A 26201-nucleotide genomic window follows, 5' to 3' on the forward strand; every position below is an offset into this window, starting at 1 on the left:
TAAGCATCTATCAGTTTGGCAAGATTTGCACTAAATACTGAATGAAACTGCTTTCTCTATTAGAGAGACAAGCTTTTGAGCAGATTTGGGCTTGTTTCACTTCATTTGAACAGAAGCACTATTTCAACATTACTGGACTCAGAAAGCTGTAAACTGACAATCTTGATCATTGAAGTCCTAACATTAGTTTTTGTGTATATAACTTCTAACACATTAAAAACTGTCTTACAGCATTGCAGAAAACATTTTATTTCATAAGACATAAGCATGTTTCAGTTTGGCAAGGTTTGCACTGAATATTGAATGAAACAGCTTTCTCTAATAGAGAGACAAGCTTTTGAGCAGATTTGGGCTTGATTTCACTTCATTTGAACAGAAGCACTATTTCAACATTACTGGACTCAGAAAGCTGTAAACTGACAATCTTGATCATTGAAGTCCTAACATTAGTTTTTGTGTATATAACTTCTAACACATTAAAAACTGTCTTACAGCATTGCAGAAAACATTGTACTTCATAAGGCATAAGCATCTATCACTTTGGCAAGATTTGCACCGAATACTGAATGAAACAGCTTTCTCTATTGGAGAGACAAGCTTTTGAGCAGATTTGGGCTTGATTTCACTTCATTTGAACAGAAACACTATTTCAACATTACTGGACTCAGAAAGCTGTAAACTGACAATCTTGATCATTGAAGTCCTAACATTAGTTTTTGTGTATATAACTTCTAACACATTAAAAACTGTTTTACAGCATTGCAGAAAACATTGTACTTCATAAGGCATAAGCATCTATCAGTTTGGCAAGATTTGCACTGAAGAATACTGAATGAAACAGCTTTCTCTAATAGAGAGACAAGCTTTTGAGCAGATTTGGGCTAGATTTCACTTCATTTGAACAGAAGTACTATTTCAGCATTACTGGACTCAGAAAGCTGTAAACTGACAATCTTGATCATTGAAGTCCTAACATAAGTTTTTGTGCATATAACTTCTAACACATTAAAAACTGTCTTACAGCATTGCAGAAAACATTGTATTTCATATGGCATATGCATCTATCAGTTTGGCAAGATTTGCACTGAATACTGAATGAAACAGCTTTCTCTATTAGAGAGACAAGCTTTTGAGCAGATTTGGGCTAGATTTCACTTCATTTGAACAGAAGTACTATTTCAGCATTACTGGACTCAGAAAGCTGTAAACTGACAATCTTGATCATTGAAGTCCTAACATTAGTTTTTGTGTATATAACTTCTAACACATTAAAAACTGCTTTACAGCATTGCAGAAAACATTGTACTTCATAAGGCATAAACATCTATCAGTTTGGCAAGATTTGCACTGAATACTGAATGAAACAGCTTTCTCTATTAGAGAGACAAGCTTTTGAGCAGATTTGGGCTAGATTTCACTTCATTTGAACAGAAGTACTATTTCAGCATTACTGGACTCAGAAAGCTGTAAACTGACAATCTTGATCATTGAAGTCCTAACATTAGTTTTTGTGTATATAACTTCTAAGACATTAAAAACTGTCTTACAGCATTGCAGAAAACATTGTACTTCATAAGGCATAAGCATCTATCAGTTTGGCAAGATTTGCACTGAATACTGAATGAAACAGCTTTCTCTATTGGAGAGACAAGCTTTTGAGCAGATTTGGGCTTGATTTCACTTCATTTGAACAGAAACACTATTTCAACATTACTGGACTCAGAAAGCTGTAAACTGACAATCTTGATCATTGAAGTCCTAACATTAGTTTTTGTGTATATAACTTCTAACACATTAAAAACTGTTTTACAGCATTGCAGAAAACATTGTACTTCATAAGGCATAAGCATCTATCAGTTTGGCAAGATTTGCACTGAAGAATACCAACCCATTCTCACTCCAAAGGCGTCAAAAACCGAAGCATGGTCAAGCGCCCCTAGCGTCACTTTCATGACGCCAAATGTGCCTCTCGGCGTCGAATATCGAAGCACTACGACCTTCATTGCTTTCAATGGGAAACTTTTGGCGTCAGAATTCGACACGAGGACATGAGATGTTTATCGCTATGAAATCACGTTCAAGAAGTCTCATTCAGCATATATCGCGATACTTGCTATCAGTTCCACAGTTTGGGTGAGTAGTCGTACGCTCTTTTAATGCCTTTTATAAAATGTATTCTGTCTTATTTATTAATCAGATTAGTGCCATATGTTTAATCGCTGTATTATATCGGTCATCCGCGGCTGTCTTTGAGTTTCATTGCGTTTAAATAAATGAACACAGCTGCTAATTAGTCTGATTAAACTCTATCTGTCACGTGACGTGCCATAGACCTTCGATCCGTTTTATATTATTATTAATTTCAGGATCAATGATGTAAGTTGTATTTGTAGTAAAATCATGGTAATCACGACACTTACAATAGTAATAAATGAAATGTGAAGTTAAAACACAGTAAACAGGACATTAGTAACAGTAACTGTAGTTTACTATGGTATATTAATAATCAATACAACAATACAATAATCACCAAACCAGCTATGTTTGTATCACTGTAATGTTAGTGTTTGTATGTGCTTTTATATGACAGATATCACAGTAATCATATGTTCTGTACCATGCTTTTAATACCTTTTAATGTAAATCCAAAAAAAAATAAAAAATCCAATTAAAAATAAATAATAAAACATGTATTTTTCCATTTTGCAGTTCATTCATATCAGTTTATATTTATATATATATTTATATATATTTATTATATCTAAATATTTTGCTCACAGATCATTATTAACATTCTGTATATAATTCAGTTTTATTTACTCTCCCCTTTTTATTATTTTTATTTTTATTTTTAGCTGAAAAGACATAAAGGCAGTCAGCCCAGTGGTGTTTCTGGAGAGGGATTCCTTCAGAAATGGAGAAGACAGAAAGCTGCGGAGGCAGATATATGCAGCAGTAAGTCTGTGATAGTTTGTCCCTTTTATCAAACATTCCTGCTGTTATAATTTGTACAGCATTTGTTGTTTCTTAAACTGTTGCACTGTCCAAATACCCACACTTGCCATCTTTGCACTTGACCACTTGATTACTTATTTGAAGTCTTTCCTGTATTTGGCCTAGTGTTCGAGTGAGCATGATGACCACGAGTGTGTGTCGAACTTTTCATGACCTGATGACTGTGTTTCCCAATCCTGATCCTGGAGAACCCCAGCACTGCACGGTTTTGGCGTCTCTCTTATCTGCCTTGGAGTCTTCACTGATGAGCTGATGAGTTGAATCAGGTGTGTTTGATCAGGGAGACATCTCAAATGTGCAGTGTTGGGCTTCTCCAGGACCAGGATTGGGAGCCACTGCCTTATGGGACACTTATGTGTTTACAGAGATTTTTAATAACTAATTATCAATATTTCACATACTGTACATTGGACAGCTTCCCATGACCTCTTGTGAGATCTCGGCAAAAAGTCTGACGATTTATTCCAAAACATGATGCATGATGGGATACACTAAGCTTTGTATAGCGCTCCGGAGCAGTATTGGAGAGGTTTAGTGTGTGTTAAGGACGCTGTGCTTTGGCATTATTAAGACAGTCTCGTTCACACACTGTCACGTACACACACTCTCAAGTGGCCAAGACTGCAAGTGTGGGTATCTGGACAGGGTCAAAGTCTTAAAAATGATCCCTAAACACATCACAGTCTTAATAATCCAGTTTAACACTTGTATGATATTGTACAAGCCCCAGGACGGTCTCATCTGACACTATCAAAAGAATTCATATGACTATAGCTTGCTATTAATTACTTGCTTTCAATAATGGATGCATTTAACATTTAATTATACAGCATCTTTACAGAGGTGTAATGTACAAGTTGCACGTAATTAATAATATTTCCTTCTTTCTGTCTTACAGGATTTTTTGCAGATAATCCTAATGCTGTTCTTCTTTTTCAGGTCTAAAATATCAAGCTCAACAACTCACTCAAGAGCCAACCCTCACAAACCTTCCTAAAAACTAAAAGAGCTATTACTGAGTCTCAGCGAATCTTGCCATGATCAGCTCTTCCCAGGTACATTTGTTTACTCATCAAATGCTCTGGTCTGAATCTTACTTTAAATTAACTTAATTATGTTTAATGAGCTATATTAATTGCACAGAGAGTAAGTAGAGATTATCCTGTTTCACAGAAGAGAAGGAAGACCAAGGAAATGATTTGCTCAGGATGAGAAATGAAGATGGCCATCTTGTGCTCAAACAAACAGAAGTCCTCTGGTATGTGTGTGTTGAAGCAATGCTGTGTTACAGGACTTTATGATGATCTCTCACAGAACTGGTCATGTCAGCCTTGATTTCTTTTTTTACTATTACAATTACAGCATGTTAGCAAAGTGTGACTGGACATTTTTAATATTATGTTTTTAAAAACACACCACCTGTTTTAAGAGTAGACAAGTATCATGAAATTGGTTTAGTTCATATAAACACCAATGTACATTATTTCATTGTTTTCTAAATGTTATGTTATAAATTATGAATTGATAGTTGATTGGTTTGAAGCCAGGCCTTACACTGCACAGACTAAAACACATTTGTGAGAGAAGTCAGGAACTTTGGAGAAAGATTCTAGAGGAAGAAAACACATTTACTGCAACAATAGATGAATTCTAGAGTCTCTGAGAACTACACATGCTAATGCAGTCTCATGAGCAAGACCTTTGCCTCTGTAACTTTTTCTTAATTCTTTAATTTTTATTGCAGTATTTTAATTTGTACAGATGATCTCATCAGCCAAATGAGGGGTTTTGACCAAGTGATGCTCTTGAAAGGACTGAAAGAAGAGGATGTGCTAAATTCTCTTCAGAGAAAAAGCTTCTCAAAAGGTCTCAAAACAGCTTGAAGAATGGTAAGTGTACAGTACTACAAGGGTCATAGTTACTCACCCTGCTAAAACCACACAGAACATAAGCTGCGCTCTCTGCCCATTAAACAACTTCATCTGGATTGTTTGTTTCACTTTGACCAGGTCTGGGATCTTAGGACTGAGAGATCTTCTGGCTGAGAGAAGCTACACCACATCAGTGCTGGATATCAGCCACAAACTGTTTCCAGACACGAGAGAAGAAGATCATGATGGGGAGATGAAACCAGTTTAGATGTGATGATGGGAATCATTATTTTCTGGAACAGTATCTCATGTCTTATATGTATCACATGATCTGTATCACAGTTGACTGGATGGGACTGTGTGACTTTTAAGGACATTTCATCACTCATCTGTGTGAACTGATTTATATATGAGGTTAATGTATTTTTTATGATAATTATTTTCATTGAATCTTATTCGTCTTGATGCTACTTTATCAACTTTATAGTCTATGCTTCAATAAAATGAAAATGGTGAATATTGTGTTCTGAAGATTCTTGGTAAATACATAATTTTACTAGGTAGGCTGATATGTGTTTATTTTAGACTTGAAAAAACTACATATTAATTATTGGGATTATTTTTTTATTTAAAACATAAACATTTTTGATCGGATTAATAACATCTGGGACATCAGTACACCAGAAAGTAATTTTTTTATATTTTAGTAACAAATATGAAATAAAGGGAGTTACGAGATTAATTATTCTGCATTACAAGATGGTGCCATGGGCTTTATTGTTACAAACACTTGAGGGATAACTGAGAATGTAGCAGGAATGATCAACGTGGATCTTGTACTGCATTAAAACCAAGAGCATGCACATTACTGATGTCCAGCACCTGAGCAGCAAGATACTGGGGTGAGGAGGACATTTTTACACTGATTTTTGCTAAATAGTTATATATATATATATATATATATATATATATATATATATATATATATATATATATATATATATAAATTAATATTCTTAGCACTGCATGAATTTGTCCTTGTGTAATAGTGAAGTATCACAATGTGTATACATTGTCCTTGATTACTGCTTTACAGGTGGGGAATAGATAAAGGCAAGTTGTTGCAGGTTCATCCATTATATTTCTTGCCATATACTTCAAAAATCAAATAAATAATCTATTATTTTCATTATTAAATCATTTCTTTCTAATTTTTCAATGTTTCATCAGATGGCCTCACAATGTCCTGTCAAAAGGTATAATAGTCATGATGAATAGAATAGAAAACAGAGGACTGTGAAAACTGTCAGATATAAATGTGACTCAGCTCAGTTTGTTGTTCATGATGAGGAGAATACATATATGTAGGTTTTACTGCCCTGCTACCCCCAGGGGCCCAGTAGCACCCCCCGGAAGAGCCCAAAACTGTACATTTCAAATGGCTGTAAATCAGAGTCCAATTAACATATCAAAGAGAAAATGGGCAAGATTATTACTTATGCTATGCTGATAAAATAATGTTGAGCTCAGTTTTCAGAAATAAATGGAAAGCTGACATAAAGGCATTTTAAATATTGCTCACTGTAAAATACCACATTTCAGCCTGCCTCTCAAATATATCATAGAGGTTTGCACAATAAACATATTTAGATATCCAGTTTTCCTTAAAATAAATAAATAATTTAGTTTCGTTAATAAAAAGTTTTAAACTACATTACCCACAAGCCTCCGTCGTTCTATCTATGCAAAGGCAACACTAGGGGGCTGTTTTTTGTAGTTCATTGAAGTTATGATTAGGGTTAGGATTAGGATCTCGCTAAAGATGTCATTTTTGTCAAGATAGCAACACTTCATTGTTGACTTAATATATTACTAATGTGATGATAGCAGCAAAACATACTTTTTTACATGATGCGCTGTTTAATATGGGTTAAAAGATAGTCCAACCACAGACTGTCCTGAAAATCATAGCCAATGACATCTAAGCTGAGCAGCAGCGTCACACTTCCTTATCCATGTATGACCGACGTCTTTCGTTTTTCGGCTGAAAGGATAGATTCGGTTAACAATAGATTAAGCTTGCTACTTATTAGATTCTGTTTTATTAACGTCTTCACCTTCCTCCGTTGTTCAGCTTGACAAACATTGGCCAATATTGATGTGCACATGCCCAGCAGTCGCAGTTGTATCCAACAGACAGATTCCTCTATAATAAATATAAGACACATTTTTAAGATTTGTATTTTTTTTTTGACCAAAGACAAATATATTTACTAATCAAATGACGTGCTTCTAAAATTTACATTGTATATTACATTGTGTTTTAAAGTTAAAATTGTTCACATTTGTGTTTCTGTGATTTACCATTCTCTACCATTTGAACCCTAGGAATAAAAACAGAAATTATAAATTAATGAATGAATGAATGAACAAATAAATACATAAAGCATAATAAACATGCATATTTTTGTAAGGATCTTCCATTATTTATTGATATGTCAAACTCATTTAAAGACAACATGCCCAAATTACTACACTGCATCCTCTGTCACCAAGCTCGTTTTTGCCACCATAAAGAATAAAAAGGCAGTTATGTTGTAAACATTAACTATTTTCAGTATGCAAATGAAAATGCTTTTATTAAAAAACAAAACAGTAAATACAGTATGTCTTTCAGAGAACACTGGAAAAAGTGTTGTGACCAAAATGTTATACAACACAATGTAAATGTTTCAAACTCACAAAAAAACACCATGAAGACATGCATGTCAAGTGTGCAATATATTTTTAATATGGAGCGCTATTTTTAACTATTGTTTTCATCACTGGTTCTGTAATGTATTCATTATGAGCTTATAATTAAAACAAAGTTACATCTTCTGCAAAAATCAAACCACTGCAAAGTCTAATCACTGATCCAGGGACCATTTCTGTGTGTGCGGGGGATAAAGAGTTAACGAGGTGAGTCCTTGTGCATGATGGAGCTACAGCGTTATCCTCAAACAATCCTGTAAGACAGAAAGGAAGGAAATATTAAATTACATTCAACTTATACATTACACTGTGTTTTGTTTAGACCATAAAAGCAGCCTCTGTAAAGATGCTGTATAATTAAAAGTTAAATGCATCCATTATTGAAAGCAAGTAATTAATAGCAAGCTATAGTCATATGAATTCTTTTGATAGTGTCAGATGAGACCGTCCTGGGGCTTGTACAATATCATACAAGTGTTAAACTGGATTATTAAGACTGTGATGTGTTTAGGGATCATTTTTAAGACTTTGACCCTGTCCAGATACCCACACTTGCAGTCTTGGCCACTTGAGAGTGTGTGTACGTGACAGTGTGTGAACGAGACTGTCTTAATAATGCCAAAGCACAGCGTCCTTAACACACACTAAACCTCTCCAATACTGCTCCGGAGCGCTATACAAAGCTTAGTGTATCCCATCATGCATCATGTTTTGGAATAAATCGTCAGACTTTTTGCCGAGATCTCACAAGAGGTCATGGGAAGCTGTCCAATGTACAGTATGTGAAATATTGATAATTAGTTATTAAAAATCTCTGTAAACACATAAGTGTCCCATAAGGCAGTGGCTCCCAATCCTGGTCCTGGAGAACCCCAACACTGCACATTTGAGATGTCTCCCTGATCAAACACACCTGATTCAACTCATCAGCTCATCAGTGAAGACTCCAAGGCAGATAAGAGAGACGCCAAAACCGTGCAGTGCTGGGGTTCTCCAGGATCAGGATTGGGAAACACAGTCATCAGGTCATGAAAAGTTCGACACACACTCGTGGTCATCATGCTCACTCGAACACTAGGCCAAATACAGGAAAGACTTCAAATAAGTAATCAAGTGGTCAAGTGCAAAGATGGGAAGTGTGGGTATTTGGACAGTGCAACAGTTTAAGAAACAACAAATGCTGTACAAATTATAACAGCAGGAATGTTTGATAAAAGGGACAAACTATCACAGACTTACTGCTGCATATATCTGCCTCCGCAGCTTTCTGTCTTCTCCATTTCTGAAGGAATCCCTCTCCAGAAACACCACTGGGCTGACTGCCTTCATGTCTTTTCAGCTAAAAATAAAAATAAAAATAATAAAAAGGGGAGAGTAAATAAAATTGAATTATATACAGAATGTTAATAATGATCTGTGAGCAAAATATTTAGATATAATATATATATATAATATATATATAAACTGATATGAAAGAACTGCAAGATGGAAAAATGCATGTTTTATTATTTATTTTTAATTGGATTTTTTTTTTTTTTTTGGATTACATTAAAAGGTATTAAAAGCATGGTACAGAACATATGATTACTGTGATATCTGTCATATAAAAGCACATACAAACACTAACATTACAGTGATACAAACATAGCTGGTTTGGTGATTATTGTATTGTTTTATTGATTATTAATATACCATAGTAAAACTACAGTTACAGTTACTAATGTCCCATTTACTGTGTTTTAACTTCACATTTCATTTATTACTATTGTAAGTGTCGTGATTACCATGATTTTACTACAAATACAACTTACATCATTGATCCTGAAATTAATAATAATATAAAACGGATCGAAGGTCTATGGCACGTCACGTGACAGATAGAGTTTAATCAGACTAATTAGCAGCTGTGTTCATTTATTTAAACGCAATGAAACTCAAAGACAGCCGCGGATGACCGATATAATACAGCGATTAAACATATGGCACTAATCTGATTAATAAATAAGACAGAATACATTTTATAAAAGGCATTAAAAGAGCGTATATACGACTACTCACCCAAACTGTGGAACAGTCACTGATAGCAAGTATCGCGATGTGTGCTGAATGAGACTTCTTGAACGTGATTTCATAGCGATAAACATCTCATGTCCATGTGTCGAATTCTGACGCCAAAAGTTTCCCATTGAAAGCAATGAAGGTCGTAGTGCTTCGATATTCGACGCCGAGAGGCACATTTGGCGTCATAAAAGTGACGCTAGGGGCGCTTGACCATGCTTCGGTTTTTGACGCCTTTGGAATGAGAATGGGTTGAGAATACTGAATGAAACAGCTTTCTCTAATAGAGAGACAAGCTTTTGAGCAGATTTGGGCTAGATTTCACTTCATTTGAACAGAAGTACTATTTCAGCATTACTGGACTCAGAAAGCTGTAAACTGACAATCTTGATCATTGAAGTCCTAACATAAGTTTTTGTGTATATAACTTCTAACACATTAAAAACTGTTTTACAGCATTGCAAAAACATTGTACTTCATAAGGCATAAGCATCTATCAGTTTGGCAAGAATTGCACTGAAGAATACTGAATGAAACAGCTTTCTCTAATAGAGAGACAAGCTTTTGAGCAGATTTGGGCTAGATTTCACTTCATTTGAACAGAAGTACTATTTCAGCATTACTGGACTCAGAAAGCTGTAAACTGACAATCTTGATCATTGAAGTCCTAACATTAGTTTTTGTGTATATAACTTCTAACACATTAAAAACTGTCTTACAGCATTGCAGAAAACATTGTACTTCATAAGGCATAATAAGCATCTATCAGTTTGGCAAGATTTGCACTGAATACTGAATGAAACAGCTTTCTCTATTGGAGAGACAAGCTTTTGAGCAGATTTGGGCTTGATTTCACTTCATTTGAACAGAAACACTATTTCAACATTACTGGACTCAGAAAGCTGTAAACTGACAATCTTGATCATTGAAGTCCTAACATTAGTTTTTGTGTATATAACTTCTAACACATTAAAAACTGTCTTACAGCATTGCAGAAAACATTGTACTTCATAAGGCATAAGCATCTATCAGTTTGGCAAGATTTGCACTGAATACTGAATGAAACAGCTTTCTCTAATAGAGAGACAAGCTTTTGAGCAGATTTGGGCTAGATTTCACTTCATTTGAACAGAAGTACTATTTCAGCATTACTGGACTCAGAAAGCTGTAAACTGACAATCTTGATCATTGAAGTCCTAACATTAGTTTTTGTGTATATAACTTCTAACACATTAAAAACTGCTTTACAGCATTGCAGAAAACATTGTACTTCATAAGGCATAAACATCTATCAGTTTGGCAAGATTTGCACTGAATACTGAATGAAACAGCTTTCTCTAATAGAGAGACAAGCTTTTGAGCAGATTTGGGCTAGATTTCACTTCATTTGAACAGAAGTACTATTTCAGCATTACTGGACTCAGAAAGCTGTAAACTGACAATCTTGATCATTGAAGTCCTAACATAAGTTTTTGTGCATATAACTTCTAACACATTAAAAACTGTCTTACAGCATTGCAGAAAACATTGTATTTCATATGGCATAAGCATCTATCAGTTTGGCAAGATTTGCACTGAATACTGAATGAAACAGCTTTCCTTATTAGAGAGACAAGCTTTTGAGCAGATTTGGGCTTGATTTCACTTCATTTGAACAGAAACACTATTTCAACATTTCTGGACTCAGAAAGCTGTAAACTGACAATCTTGATCATTGAAGTCCTAACATTAGTTTTTGTGTATATAACTTCTAACACATTAAAAACTGTTTTACAGCATTGCAGAAAACATTGTACTTCATAAGGCATAAGCATCTATCAGTTTGGCAAGATTTGCACTGAATACTGAATGAAACAGCTTTCTCTAATAGAGAGACAAGCTTTTGAGCAGATTTGGGCTAGATTTCACTTCATTTGAACAGAAGTACTATTTCAGCATTACTGGACTCAGAAAGCTGTAAACTGACAATCTTGATCATTGAAGTCCTAACATAAGTTTTTGTGCATATAACTTCTAACACATTAAAAACTGTCTTACAGCATTGCAGAAAACATTGTACTTCATAAGGCATAAGCATCTATCAGTTTGGCAAGATTTGCACTGAATACTGAATGAAACAGCTTTCTCTAATAGAGAGACAAGCTTTTGAGCAGATTTGGGCTAGATTTCACTTCATTTGAACAGAAGTACTATTTCAGCAGTACTGGACTCAGAAAGCTGTAAACTGACAATCTTGATCATTGAAGTCCTAACATAAGTTTTTGTGCATATAACTTCTAACACATTAAAAACTGTCTTACAGCATTGCAGAAAACATTGTATTTCATATGGCATAAGCATCTATCAGTTTGGCAAGATTTGCACTGAATACTGAATGAAACAGCTTTCTCTATTAGAGAGACAAGCTCTTGAGCAGATTTGGGCTAGATTTCACTTCATTTGAACAAAGTACTATTTCAGCATTACTGGACTCAGAAAGCTGTAAACTGACAATCTTGATCATTGAAGTCCTAACATTAGTTTTTGTGTATATAACTTCTAACACATTAAAAACTGTCTTACAGCATTGCAGAAAACATTGTACTTCATAAGGCATAATAAGCATCTATCAGTTTGGCAAGATTTGCACTGAATACTGAATGAAACAGCTTTCTCTATTGGAGAGACAAGCTTTTGAGCAGATTTGGGCTTGATTTCACTTCATTTGAACAGAAACACTATTTCAACATTACTGGACTCAGAAAGCTGTAAACTGACAATCTTGATCATTGAAGTCCTAACATTAGTTTTTGTGTATATAACTTCTATCACATTAAAAACTGTTTTACAGCATTGCAGAAAACATTGTACTTCATAAGGCATAAGCATCTATCAGTTTGGCAAGATTTGCACTGAATACTGAATGAAACAGCTTTCTCTAATAGAGAGACAAGCTTTTGAGCAGATTTGGGCTTGATTTCACTTCATTTGAACAGAAACACTATTTCAACATTTCTGGACTCAGAAAGCTGTATACTGACAATCTTGATCATTGAAGTCCTAACATTAGTTTTTGTGTATATAACTTCTAACACATTAAAAACTGTTTTACAGCATTGCAGAAAACATTGTACTTCATATGGCATAAGCATCTATCAGTTTGGCAAGATTTGCACTGAATACTGAATGAAACAGCTTTCTCTATTAGAGAGACAAGCTTTTGAGCAGATTTGGGCTAGATTTCACTTCATTTGAACAGAAGTACTGTTTCAGCATTACTGGACTCAGAAAGCTGTAAACTGACAATCTTGATCATTGAAGTCCTAACATTAGTTTTTGTGTATATAACTTCTAACACATTAAAAACTGCTTTACAGCATTGCAGAAAACATTGTACTTCATAAGGCATAAACATCTATCAGTTTGGCAAGATTTGCACTGAATACTGAATGAAACAGCTTTCTCTAATAGAGAGACAAGCTTTTGAGCAGATTTGGGCTAGATTTCACTTCATTTGAACAGAAGTACTATTTCAGCATTACTGGACTCAGAAAGCTGTAAACTGACAATCTTGATCATTGAAGTCCTAACATAAGTTTTTGTGCATATAACTTCTAACACATTAAAAACTGTCTTACAGCATTGCAGAAAACATTGTATTTCATATGGCATAAGCATCTATCAGTTTGGCAAGATTTGCACTGAATACTGAATGAAACAGCTTTCCTTATTAGAGAGACAAGCTTTTGAGCAGATTTGGGCTTGATTTCACTTCATTTGAACAGAAACACTATTTCAACATTTCTGGACTCAGAAAGCTGTAAACTGACAATCTTGATCATTGAAGTCCTAACATTAGTTTTTGTGTATATAACTTCTAACACATTAAAAACTGTTTTACAGCATTGCAGAAAACATTGTACTTCATAAGGCATAAGCATCTATCAGTTTGGCAAGATTTGCACTGAATACTGAATGAAACAGCTTTCTCTAATAGAGAGACAAGCTTTTGAGCAGATTTGGGCTAGATTTCACTTCATTTGAACAGAAGCACTATTTCAGCATTACTGGACTCAGAAAGTTGTAAACTGACAATCTTGAGCATTGAAGTCCTAACATAAGTTTTTGTGCATATAACTTCTAACACATTAAAAACTGTCTTACAGCATTGCAGAAAACATTGAATTTCATATGGCATAAGCATCTATCAGTTTGGCAAGATTTGCACTAAATACTGAATGAAACTGCTTTCTCTATTAGAGAGACAAGCTTTTGAGCAGATTTGGGCTTGTTTCACTTCATTTGAACAGAAGCACTATTTCAACATTACTGGACTCAGAAAGCTGTAAACTGACAATCTTGATCATTGAAGTCCTAACATTAGTTTTTGTGTATATAACTTCTAACACATTAAAAACTGTCTTACAGCATTGCAGAAAACATTTTATTTCATAAGACATAAGCATGTTTCAGTTTGGCAAGGTTTGCACTGAATATTGAATGAAACAGCTTTCTCTAATAGAGAGACAAGCTTTTGAGCAGATTTGGGCTTGATTTCACTTCATTTGAACAGAAGCACTATTTCAACATTACTGGACTCAGAAAGCTGTAAACTGACAATCTTGATCATTGAAGTCCTAACATTAGTTTTTGTGTATATAACTTCTAACACATTAAAAACTGTCTTACAGCATTGCAGAAAACATTGTACTTCATAAGGCATAAGCATCTATCACTTTGGCAAGATTTGCACCGAATACTGAATGAAACAGCTTTCTCTATTGGAGAGACAAGCTTTTGAGCAGATTTGGGCTTGATTTCACTTCATTTGAACAGAAACACTATTTCAACATTACTGGACTCAGAAAGCTGTAAACTGACAATCTTGATCATTGAAGTCCTAACATTAGTTTTTGTGTATATAACTTCTAACACATTAAAAACTGTTTTACAGCATTGCAGAAAACATTGTACTTCATAAGGCATAAGCATCTATCAGTTTGGCAAGATTTGCACTGAAGAATACTGAATGAAACAGCTTTCTCTAATAGAGAGACAAGCTTTTGAGCAGATTTGGGCTAGATTTCACTTCATTTGAACAGAAGTACTATTTCAGCATTACTGGACTCAGAAAGCTGTAAACTGACAATCTTGATCATTGAAGTCCTAACATAAGTTTTTGTGCATATAACTTCTAACACATTAAAAACTGTCTTACAGCATTGCAGAAAACATTGTATTTCATATGGCATATGCATCTATCAGTTTGGCAAGATTTGCACTGAATACTGAATGAAACAGCTTTCTCTATTAGAGAGACAAGCTTTTGAGCAGATTTGGGCTAGATTTCACTTCATTTGAACAGAAGTACTATTTCAGCATTACTGGACTCAGAAAGCTGTAAACTGACAATCTTGATCATTGAAGTCCTAACATTAGTTTTTGTGTATATAACTTCTAACACATTAAAAACTGCTTTACAGCATTGCAGAAAACATTGTACTTCATAAGGCATAAACATCTATCAGTTTGGCAAGATTTGCACTGAATACTGAATGAAACAGCTTTCTCTATTAGAGAGACAAGCTTTTGAGCAGATTTGGGCTAGATTTCACTTCATTTGAACAGAAGTACTATTTCAGCATTACTGGACTCAGAAAGCTGTAAACTGACAATCTTGATCATTGAAGTCCTAACATTAGTTTTTGTGTATATAACTTCTAAGACATTAAAAACTGTCTTACAGCATTGCAGAAAACATTGTACTTCATAAGGCATAAGCATCTATCAGTTTGGCAAGATTTGCACTGAATACTGAATGAAACAGCTTTCTCTATTGGAGAGACAAGCTTTTGAGCAGATTTGGGCTTGATTTCACTTCATTTGAACAGAAACACTATTTCAACATTACTGGACTCAGAAAGCTGTAAACTGACAATCTTGATCATTGAAGTCCTAACATTAGTTTTTGTGTATATAACTTCTAACACATTAAAAACTGTTTTACAGCATTGCAGAAAACATTGTACTTCATAAGGCATAAGCATCTATCAGTTTGGCAAGATTTGCACTGAAGAATACCAACCCATTCTCACTCCAAAGGCGTCAAAAACCGAAGCATGGTCAAGCGCCCCTAGCGTCACTTTCATGACGCCAAATGTGCCTCTCGGCGTCGAATATCGAAGCACTACGACCTTCATTGCTTTCAATGGGAAACTTTTGGCGTCAGAATTCGACACGAGGACATGAGATGTTTATCGCTATGAAATCACGTTTAAGAAGTCTCATTCAGCATATATCGCGATACTTGCTATCAGTTCCACAGTTTGGGTGAGTAGTCGTACGCTCTTTTAATGCCTTTTATAAAATGTATTCTGTCTTATTTATTAATCAGATTAGTGCCATATGTTTAATCGCTGTATTATATCGGTCATCCGCGGCTGTCTTTGAGTTTCATTGCGTTTAAATAAATGAACACAGCTGCTAATTAGTCTGATTAAACTCTATCTGTCACGTGACGTGCCATAGACCTTCGATCCGTTTTATATTATTATTAATTTCAGGATCAATGATGTAAGTTGTATTTGTAGTAAAATCATGGTAATCACGACACTTACAATAGTAATAAATGAAATGTGAAGTTAAAACACAGTAAACAGGACATTAGTAACAGTAACTGTAGTTTACTATGGTATATTAATAATCAATACAACAATACAATAATCACCAAACCAGCTATGTTTGTATCACTGTAATGTTAGTGTTTGTATGTGCTTTTATATGACAGATATCACAGTAATCATATGTTCTGTACCATGCTTTTAATACCTTTTAATGTAAATCCAAAAAAAAATAAAAAATCCAATTAAAAATAAATAATAAAACATGTATTTTTCCATTTTGCAGTTCATTCATATCAGTTTATATTTATATATATATTTATATATATTTATTATATCTAAATATTTTGCTCACAGATCATTATTAACATTCTGTATATAATTCAGTTTTATTTACTCTCCCCTTTTTATTATTTTTATTTTTATTTTTAGCTGAAAAGACATAAAGGCAGTCAGCCCAGTGGTGTTTCTGGAGAGGGATTCCTTCAGAAATGGAGAAGACAGAAAGCTGCGGAGGCAGATATATGCAGCAGTAAGTCTGTGATAGTTTGTCCCTTTTATCAAACATTCCTGCTGTTATAATTTGTACAGCATTTGTTGTTTCTTAAACTGTTGCACTGTCCAAATACCCACACTTGCCATCTTTGCACTTGACCACTTGATTACTTATTTGAAGTCTTTCCTGTATTTGGCCTAGTGTTCGAGTGAGCATGATGACCACGAGTGTGTGTCGAACTTTTCATGACCTGATGACTGTGTTTCCCAATCCTGATCCTGGAGAACCCCAGCACTGCACGGTTTTGGCGTCTCTCTTATCTGCCTTGGAGTCTTCACTGATGAGCTGATGAGTTGAATCAGGTGTGTTTGATCAGGGAGACATCTCAAATGTGCAGTGTTGGGCTTCTCCAGGACCAGGATTGGGAGCCACTGCCTTATGGGACACTTATGTGTTTACAGAGATTTTTAATAACTAATTATCAATATTTCACATACTGTACATTGGACAGCTTCCCATGACCTCTTGTGAGATCTCGGCAAAAAGTCTGACGATTTATTCCAAAACATGATGCATGATGGGATACACTAAGCTTTGTATAGCGCTCCGGAGCAGTATTGGAGAGGTTTAGTGTGTGTTAAGGACGCTGTGCTTTGGCATTATTAAGACAGTCTCGTTCACACACTGTCACGTACACACACTCTCAAGTGGCCAAGACTGCAAGTGTGGGTATCTGGACAGGGTCAAAGTCTTAAAAATGATCCCTAAACACATCACAGTCTTAATAATCCAGTTTAACACTTGTATGATATTGTACAAGCCCCAGGACGGTCTCATCTGACACTATCAAAAGAATTCATATGACTATAGCTTGCTATTAATTACTTGCTTTCAATAATGGATGCATTTAACATTTAATTATACAGCATCTTTACAGAGGTGTAATGTACAAGTTGCACGTAATTAATAATATTTCCTTCTTTCTGTCTTACAGGATTTTTTGCAGATAATCCTAATGCTGTTCTTCTTTTTCAGGTCTAAAATATCAAGCTCAACAACTCACTCAAGAGCCAACCCTCACAAACCTTCCTAAAAACTAAAAGAGCTATTACTGAGTCTCAGCGAATCTTGCCATGATCAGCTCTTCCCAGGTACATTTGTTTACTCATCAAATGCTCTGGTCTGAATCTTACTTTAAATTAACTTAATTATGTTTAATGAGCTATATTAATTGCACAGAGAGTAAGTAGAGATTATCCTGTTTCACAGAAGAGAAGGAAGACCAAGGAAATGATTTGCTCAGGATGAGAAATGAAGATGGCCATCTTGTGCTCAAACAAACAGAAGTCCTCTGGTATGTGTGTGTTGAAGCAATGCTGTGTTACAGGACTTTATGATGATCTCTCACAGAACTGGTCATGTCAGCCTTGATTTCTTTTTTTACTATTACAATTACAGCATGTTAGCAAAGTGTGACTGGACATTTTTAATATTATGTTTTTAAAAACACACCACCTGTTTTAAGAGTAGACAAGTATCATGAAATTGGTTTAGTTCATATAAACACCAATGTACATTATTTCATTGTTTTCTAAATGTTATGTTATAAATTATGAATTGATAGTTGATTGGTTTGAAGCCAGGCCTTACACTGCACAGACTAAAACACATTTGTGAGAGAAGTCAGGAACTTTGGAGAAAGATTCTAGAGGAAGAAAACACATTTACTGCAACAATAGATGAATTCTAGAGTCTCTGAGAACTACACATGCTAATGCAGTCTCATGAGCAAGACCTTTGCCTCTGTAACTTTTTCTTAATTCTTTAATTTTTATTGCAGTATTTTAATTTGTACAGATGATCTCATCAGCCAAATGAGGGGTTTTGACCAAGTGATGCTCTTGAAAGGACTGAAAGAAGAGGATGTGCTAAATTCTCTTCAGAGAAAAAGCTTCTCAAAAGGTCTCAAAACAGCTTGAAGAATGGTAAGTGTACAGTACTACAAGGGTCATAGTTACTCACCCTGCTAAAACCACACAGAACATAAGCTGCGCTCTCTGCCCATTAAACAACTTCATCTGGATTGTTTGTTTCACTTTGACCAGGTCTGGGATCTTAGGACTGAGAGATCTTCTGGCTGAGAGAAGCTACACCACATCAGTGCTGGATATCAGCCACAAACTGTTTCCAGACACGAGAGAAGAAGATCATGATGGGGAGATGAAACCAGTTTAGATGTGATGATGGGAATCATTATTTTCTGGAACAGTATCTCATGTCTTATATGTATCACATGATCTGTATCACAGTTGACTGGATGGGACTGTGTGACTTTTAAGGACATTTCATCACTCATCTGTGTGAACTGATTTATATATGAGGTTAATGTATTTTTTATGATAATTATTTTCATTGAATCTTATTCGTCTTGATGCTACTTTATCAACTTTATAGTCTATGCTTCAATAAAATGAAAATGGTGAATATTGTGTTCTGAAGATTCTTGGTAAATACATAATTTTACTAGGTAGGCTGATATGTGTTTATTTTAGACTTGAAAAAACTACATATTAATTATTGGGATTATTTTTTTATTTAAAACATAAACATTTTTGATCGGATTAATAACATCTGGGACATCAGTACACCAGAAAGTAATTTTTTTATATTTTAGTAACAAATATGAAATAAAGGGAGTTACGAGATTAATTATTCTGCATTACAAGATGGTGCCATGGGCTTTATTGTTACAAACACTTGAGGGATAACTGAGAATGTAGCAGGAATGATCAACGTGGATCTTGTACTGCATTAAAACCAAGAGCATGCACATTACTGATGTCCAGCACCTGAGCAGCAAGATACTGGGGTGAGGAGGACATTTTTACACTGATTTTTGCTAAATAGTTATATATATATATATATATATATATATATATATATATATATATATATATATATATATATATAAATTAATATTCTTAGCACTGCATGAATTTGTCCTTGTGTAATAGTGAAGTATCACAATGTGTATACATTGTCCTTGATTACTGCTTTACAGGTGGGGAATAGATAAAGGCAAGTTGTTGCAGGTTCATCCATTATATTTCTTGCCATATACTTCAAAAATCAAATAAATAATCTATTATTTTCATTATTAAATCATTTCTTTCTAATTTTTCAATGTTTCATCAGATGGCCTCACAATGTCCTGTCAAAAGGTATAATAGTCATGATGAATAGAATAGAAAACAGAGGACTGTGAAAACTGTCAGATATAAATGTGACTCAGCTCAGTTTGTTGTTCATGATGAGGAGAATACATATATGTAGGTTTTACTGCCCTGCTACCCCCAGGGGCCCAGTAGCACCCCCCGGAAGAGCCCAAAACTGTACATTTCAAATGGCTGTAAATCAGAGTCCAATTAACATATCAAAGAGAAAATGGGCAAGATTATTACTTATGCTATGCTGATAAAATAATGTTGAGCTCAGTTTTCAGAAATAAATGGAAAGCTGACATAAAGGCATTTTAAATATTGCTCACTGTAAAATACCACATTTCAGCCTGCCTCTCAAATATATCATAGAGGTTTGCACAATAAACATATTTAGATATCCAGTTTTCCTTAAAATAAATAAATAATTTAGTTTCGTTAATAAAAAGTTTTAAACTACATTACCCACAAGCCTCCGTCGTTCTATCTATGCAAAGGCAACACTAGGGGGCTGTTTTTTGTAGTTCATTGAAGTTATGATTAGGGTTAGGATTAGGATCTCGCTAAAGATGTCATTTTTGTCAAGATAGCAACACTTCATTGTTGACTTAATATATTACTAATGTGATGATAGCAGCAAAACATACTTTTTTACATGATGCGCTGTTTAATATGGGTTAAAAGATAGTCCAACCACAGACTGTCCTGAAAATCATAGCCAATGACATCTAAGCTGAGCAGCAGCGTCACACTTCCTTATCCATGTATGACCGACGTCTTTCGTTTTTCGGCTGAAAGGATAGATTCGGTTAACAATAGATTAAGCTTGCTACTTATTAGATTCTGTTTTATTAACGTCTTCACCTTCCTCCGTTGTTCAGCTTGACAAACATTGGCCAATATTGATGTGCACATGCCCAGCAGTCGCAGTTGTATCCAACAGACAGATTCCTCTATAATAAATATAAGACACATTTTTAAGATTTGTATTTTTTTTTTGACCAAAGACAAATATATTTACTAATCAAATGACGTGCTTCTAAAATTTACATTGTATATTACATTGTGTTTTAAAGTTAAAATTGTTCACATTTGTGTTTCTGTGATTTACCATTCTCTACCATTTGAACCCTAGGAATAAAAACAGAAATTATAAATTAATGAATGAATGAATGAACAAATAAATACATAAAGCATAATAAACATGCATATTTTTGTAAGGATCTTCCATTATTTATTGATATGTCAAACTCATTTAAAGACAACATGCCCAAATTACTACACTGCATCCTCTGTCACCAAGCTCGTTTTTGCCACCATAAAGAATAAAAAGGCAGTTATGTTGTAAACATTAACTATTTTCAGTATGCAAATGAAAATGCTTTTATTAAAAAACAAAACAGTAAATACAGTATGTCTTTCAGAGAACACTGGAAAAAGTGTTGTGACCAAAATGTTATACAACACAATGTAAATGTTTCAAACTCACAAAAAAACACCATGAAGACATGCATGTCAAGTGTGCAATATATTTTTAATATGGAGCGCTATTTTTAACTATTGTTTTCATCACTGGTTCTGTAATGTATTCATTATGAGCTTATAATTAAAACAAAGTTACATCTTCTGCAAAAATCAAACCACTGCAAAGTCTAATCACTGATCCAGGGACCATTTCTGTGTGTGCGGGGGATAAAGAGTTAACGAGGTGAGTCCTTGTGCATGATGGAGCTACAGCGTTATCCTCAAACAATCCTGTAAGACAGAAAGGAAGGAAATATTAAATTACATTCAACTTATACATTACACTGTGTTTTGTTTAGACCATAAAAGCAGCCTCTGTAAAGATGCTGTATAATTAAAAGTTAAATGCATCCATTATTGAAAGCAAGTAATTAATAGCAAGCTATAGTCATATGAATTCTTTTGATAGTGTCAGATGAGACCGTCCTGGGGCTTGTACAATATCATACAAGTGTTAAACTGGATTATTAAGACTGTGATGTGTTTAGGGATCATTTTTAAGACTTTGACCCTGTCCAGATACCCACACTTGCAGTCTTGGCCACTTGAGAGTGTGTGTACGTGACAGTGTGTGAACGAGACTGTCTTAATAATGCCAAAGCACAGCGTCCTTAACACACACTAAACCTCTCCAATACTGCTCCGGAGCGCTATACAAAGCTTAGTGTATCCCATCATGCATCATGTTTTGGAATAAATCGTCAGACTTTTTGCCGAGATCTCACAAGAGGTCATGGGAAGCTGTCCAATGTACAGTATGTGAAATATTGATAATTAGTTATTAAAAATCTCTGTAAACACATAAGTGTCCCATAAGGCAGTGGCTCCCAATCCTGGTCCTGGAGAACCCCAACACTGCACATTTGAGATGTCTCCCTGATCAAACACACCTGATTCAACTCATCAGCTCATCAGTGAAGACTCCAAGGCAGATAAGAGAGACGCCAAAACCGTGCAGTGCTGGGGTTCTCCAGGATCAGGATTGGGAAACACAGTCATCAGGTCATGAAAAGTTCGACACACACTCGTGGTCATCATGCTCACTCGAACACTAGGCCAAATACAGGAAAGACTTCAAATAAGTAATCAAGTGGTCAAGTGCAAAGATGGGAAGTGTGGGTATTTGGACAGTGCAACAGTTTAAGAAACAACAAATGCTGTACAAATTATAACAGCAGGAATGTTTGATAAAAGGGACAAACTATCACAGACTTACTGCTGCATATATCTGCCTCCGCAGCTTTCTGTCTTCTCCATTTCTGAAGGAATCCCTCTCCAGAAACACCACTGGGCTGACTGCCTTCATGTCTTTTCAGCTAAAAATAAAAATAAAAATAATAAAAAGGGGAGAGTAAATAAAATTGAATTATATACAGAATGTTAATAATGATCTGTGAGCAAAATATTTAGATATAATATATATATATAATATATATATAAACTGATATGAAAGAACTGCAAGATGGAAAAATGCATGTTTTATTATTTATTTTTAATTGGATTTTTTTTTTTTTTTTGGATTACATTAAAAGGTATTAAAAGCATGGTACAGAACATATGATTACTGTGATATCTGTCATATAAAAGCACATACAAACACTAACATTACAGTGATACAAACATAGCTGGTTTGGTGATTATTGTATTGTTTTATTGATTATTAATATACCATAGTAAAACTACAGTTACAGTTACTAATGTCCCATTTACTGTGTTTTAACTTCACATTTCATTTATTACTATTGTAAGTGTCGTGATTACCATGATTTTACTACAAATACAACTTACATCATTGATCCTGAAATTAATAATAATATAAAACGGATCGAAGGTCTATGGCACGTCACGTGACAGATAGAGTTTAATCAGACTAATTAGCAGCTGTGTTCATTTATTTAAACGCAATGAAACTCAAAGACAGCCGCGGATGACCGATATAATACAGCGATTAAACATATGGCACTAATCTGATTAATAAATAAGACAGAATACATTTTATAAAAGGCATTAAAAGAGCGTATATACGACTACTCACCCAAACTGTGGAACAGTCACTGATAGCAAGTATCGCGATGTGTGCTGAATGAGACTTCTTGAACGTGATTTCATAGCGATAAACATCTCATGTCCATGTGTCGAATTCTGACGCCAAAAGTTTCCCATTGAAAGCAATGAAGGTCGTAGTGCTTCGATATTCGACGCCGAGAGGCACATTTGGCGTCATAAAAGTGACGCTAGGGGCGCTTGACCATGCTTCGGTTTTTGACGCCTTTGGAATGAGAATGGGTTGAGAATACTGAATGAAACAGCTTTCTCTAATAGAGAGACAAGCTTTTGAGCAGATTTGGGCTAGATTTCACTTCATTTGAACAGAAGTACTATTTCAGCATTACTGGACTCAGAAAGCTGTAAACTGACAATCTTGATCATTGAAGTCCTAACATAAGTTTTTGTGTATATAACTTCTAACACATTAAAAACTGTTTTACAGCATTGCAAAAACATTGTACTTCATAAGGCATAAGCATCTATCAGTTTGGCAAGAATTGCACTGAAGAATACTGAATGAAACAGCTTTCTCTAATAGAGAGACAAGCTTTTGAGCAGATTTGGGCTAGATTTCACTTCATTTGAACAGAAGTACTATTTCAGCATTACTGGACTCAGAAAGCTGTAAACTGACAATCTTGATCATTGAAGTCCTAACATTAGTTTTTGTGTATATAACTTCTAACACATTAAAAACTGTCTTACAGCATTGCAGAAAACATTGTACTTCATAAGGCATAATAAGCATCTATCAGTTTGGCAAGATTTGCACTGAATACTGAATGAAACAGCTTTCTCTATTGGAGAGACAAGCTTTTGAGCAGATTTGGGCTTGATTTCACTTCATTTGAACAGAAACACTATTTCAACATTACTGGACTCAGAAAGCTGTAAACTGACAATCTTGATCATTGAAGTCCTAACATTAGTTTTTGTGTATATAACTTCTAACACATTAAAAACTGTCTTACAGCATTGCAGAAAACATTGTACTTCATAAGGCATAAGCATCTATCAGTTTGGCAAGATTTGCACTGAATACTGAATGAAACAGCTTTCTCTAATAGAGAGACAAGCTTTTGAGCAGATTTGGGCTAGATTTCACTTCATTTGAACAGAAGTACTATTTCAGCATTACTGGACTCAGAAAGCTGTAAACTGACAATCTTGATCATTGAAGTCCTAACATTAGTTTTTGTGTATATAACTTCTAACACATTAAAAACTGCTTTACAGCATTGCAGAAAACATTGTACTTCATAAGGCATAAACATCTATCAGTTTGGCAAGATTTGCACTGAATACTGAATGAAACAGCTTTCTCTAATAGAGAGACAAGCTTTTGAGCAGATTTGGGCTAGATTTCACTTCATTTGAACAGAAGTACTATTTCAGCATTACTGGACTCAGAAAGCTGTAAACTGACAATCTTGATCATTGAAGTCCTAACATAAGTTTTTGTGCATATAACTTCTAACACATTAAAAACTGTCTTACAGCATTGCAGAAAACATTGTATTTCATATGGCATAAGCATCTATCAGTTTGGCAAGATTTGCACTGAATACTGAATGAAACAGCTTTCCTTATTAGAGAGACAAGCTTTTGAGCAGATTTGGGCTTGATTTCACTTCATTTGAACAGAAACACTATTTCAACATTTCTGGACTCAGAAAGCTGTAAACTGACAATCTTGATCATTGAAGTCCTAACATTAGTTTTTGTGTATATAACTTCTAACACATTAAAAACTGTTTTACAGCATTGCAGAAAACATTGTACTTCATAAGGCATAAGCATCTATCAGTTTGGCAAGATTTGCACTGAATACTGAATGAAACAGCTTTCTCTAATAGAGAGACAAGCTTTTGAGCAGATTTGGGCTAGATTTCACTTCATTTGAACAGAAGTACTATTTCAGCATTACTGGACTCAGAAAGCTGTAAACTGACAATCTTGATCATTGAAGTCCTAACATAAGTTTTTGTGCATATAACTTCTAACACATTAAAAACTGTCTTACAGCATTGCAGAAAACATTGTACTTCATAAGGCATAAGCATCTATCAGTTTGGCAAGATTTGCACTGAATACTGAATGAAACAGCTTTCTCTAATAGAGAGACAAGCTTTTGAGCAGATTTGGGCTAGATTTCACTTCATTTGAACAGAAGTACTATTTCAGCAGTACTGGACTCAGAAAGCTGTAAACTGACAATCTTGATCATTGAAGTCCTAACATAAGTTTTTGTGCATATAACTTCTAACACATTAAAAACTGTCTTACAGCATTGCAGAAAACATTGTATTTCATATGGCATAAGCATCTATCAGTTTGGCAAGATTTGCACTGAATACTGAATGAAACAGCTTTCTCTATTAGAGAGACAAGCTCTTGAGCAGATTTGGGCTAGATTTCACTTCATTTGAACAAAGTACTATTTCAGCATTACTGGACTCAGAAAGCTGTAAACTGACAATCTTGATCATTGAAGTCCTAACATTAGTTTTTGTGTATATAACTTCTAACACATTAAAAACTGTCTTACAGCATTGCAGAAAACATTGTACTTCATAAGGCATAATAAGCATCTATCAGTTTGGCAAGATTTGCACTG

At 34.7% G+C, this 26201-nt stretch overlaps 1 long non-coding RNA gene across 12 annotated transcripts in view; it reads left to right on the forward strand.

The window, feature by feature from the left end:
• Nucleotides 1-19277, forward strand: part of LOC128026746 (uncharacterized) — a 97858-nt gene extending 78581 nt beyond the window's left edge. Inside the window, exons 1-6 of one of the 12 annotated variants that reach the window (XR_008186508.1) lie at nt 2805-2955; nt 3121-3281; nt 3955-4070; nt 4189-4273; nt 4777-4904; nt 5025-5403. This is a non-coding gene — a long non-coding RNA (uncharacterized LOC128026746). The other 11 variants (XR_008186507.1, XR_008186503.1, XR_008186502.1 and 8 more) reach the window with 11 other exon arrangements.
• Nucleotides 19278-26201: the final 6924 nt, after the last annotated feature.

This window comes from Carassius gibelio, chromosome A13 (assembly GCF_023724105.1).
Source record: "Carassius gibelio isolate Cgi1373 ecotype wild population from Czech Republic chromosome A13, carGib1.2-hapl.c, whole genome shotgun sequence".
NCBI classification, from domain to species: Eukaryota; Metazoa; Chordata; class Actinopteri; order Cypriniformes; family Cyprinidae; genus Carassius; species Carassius gibelio.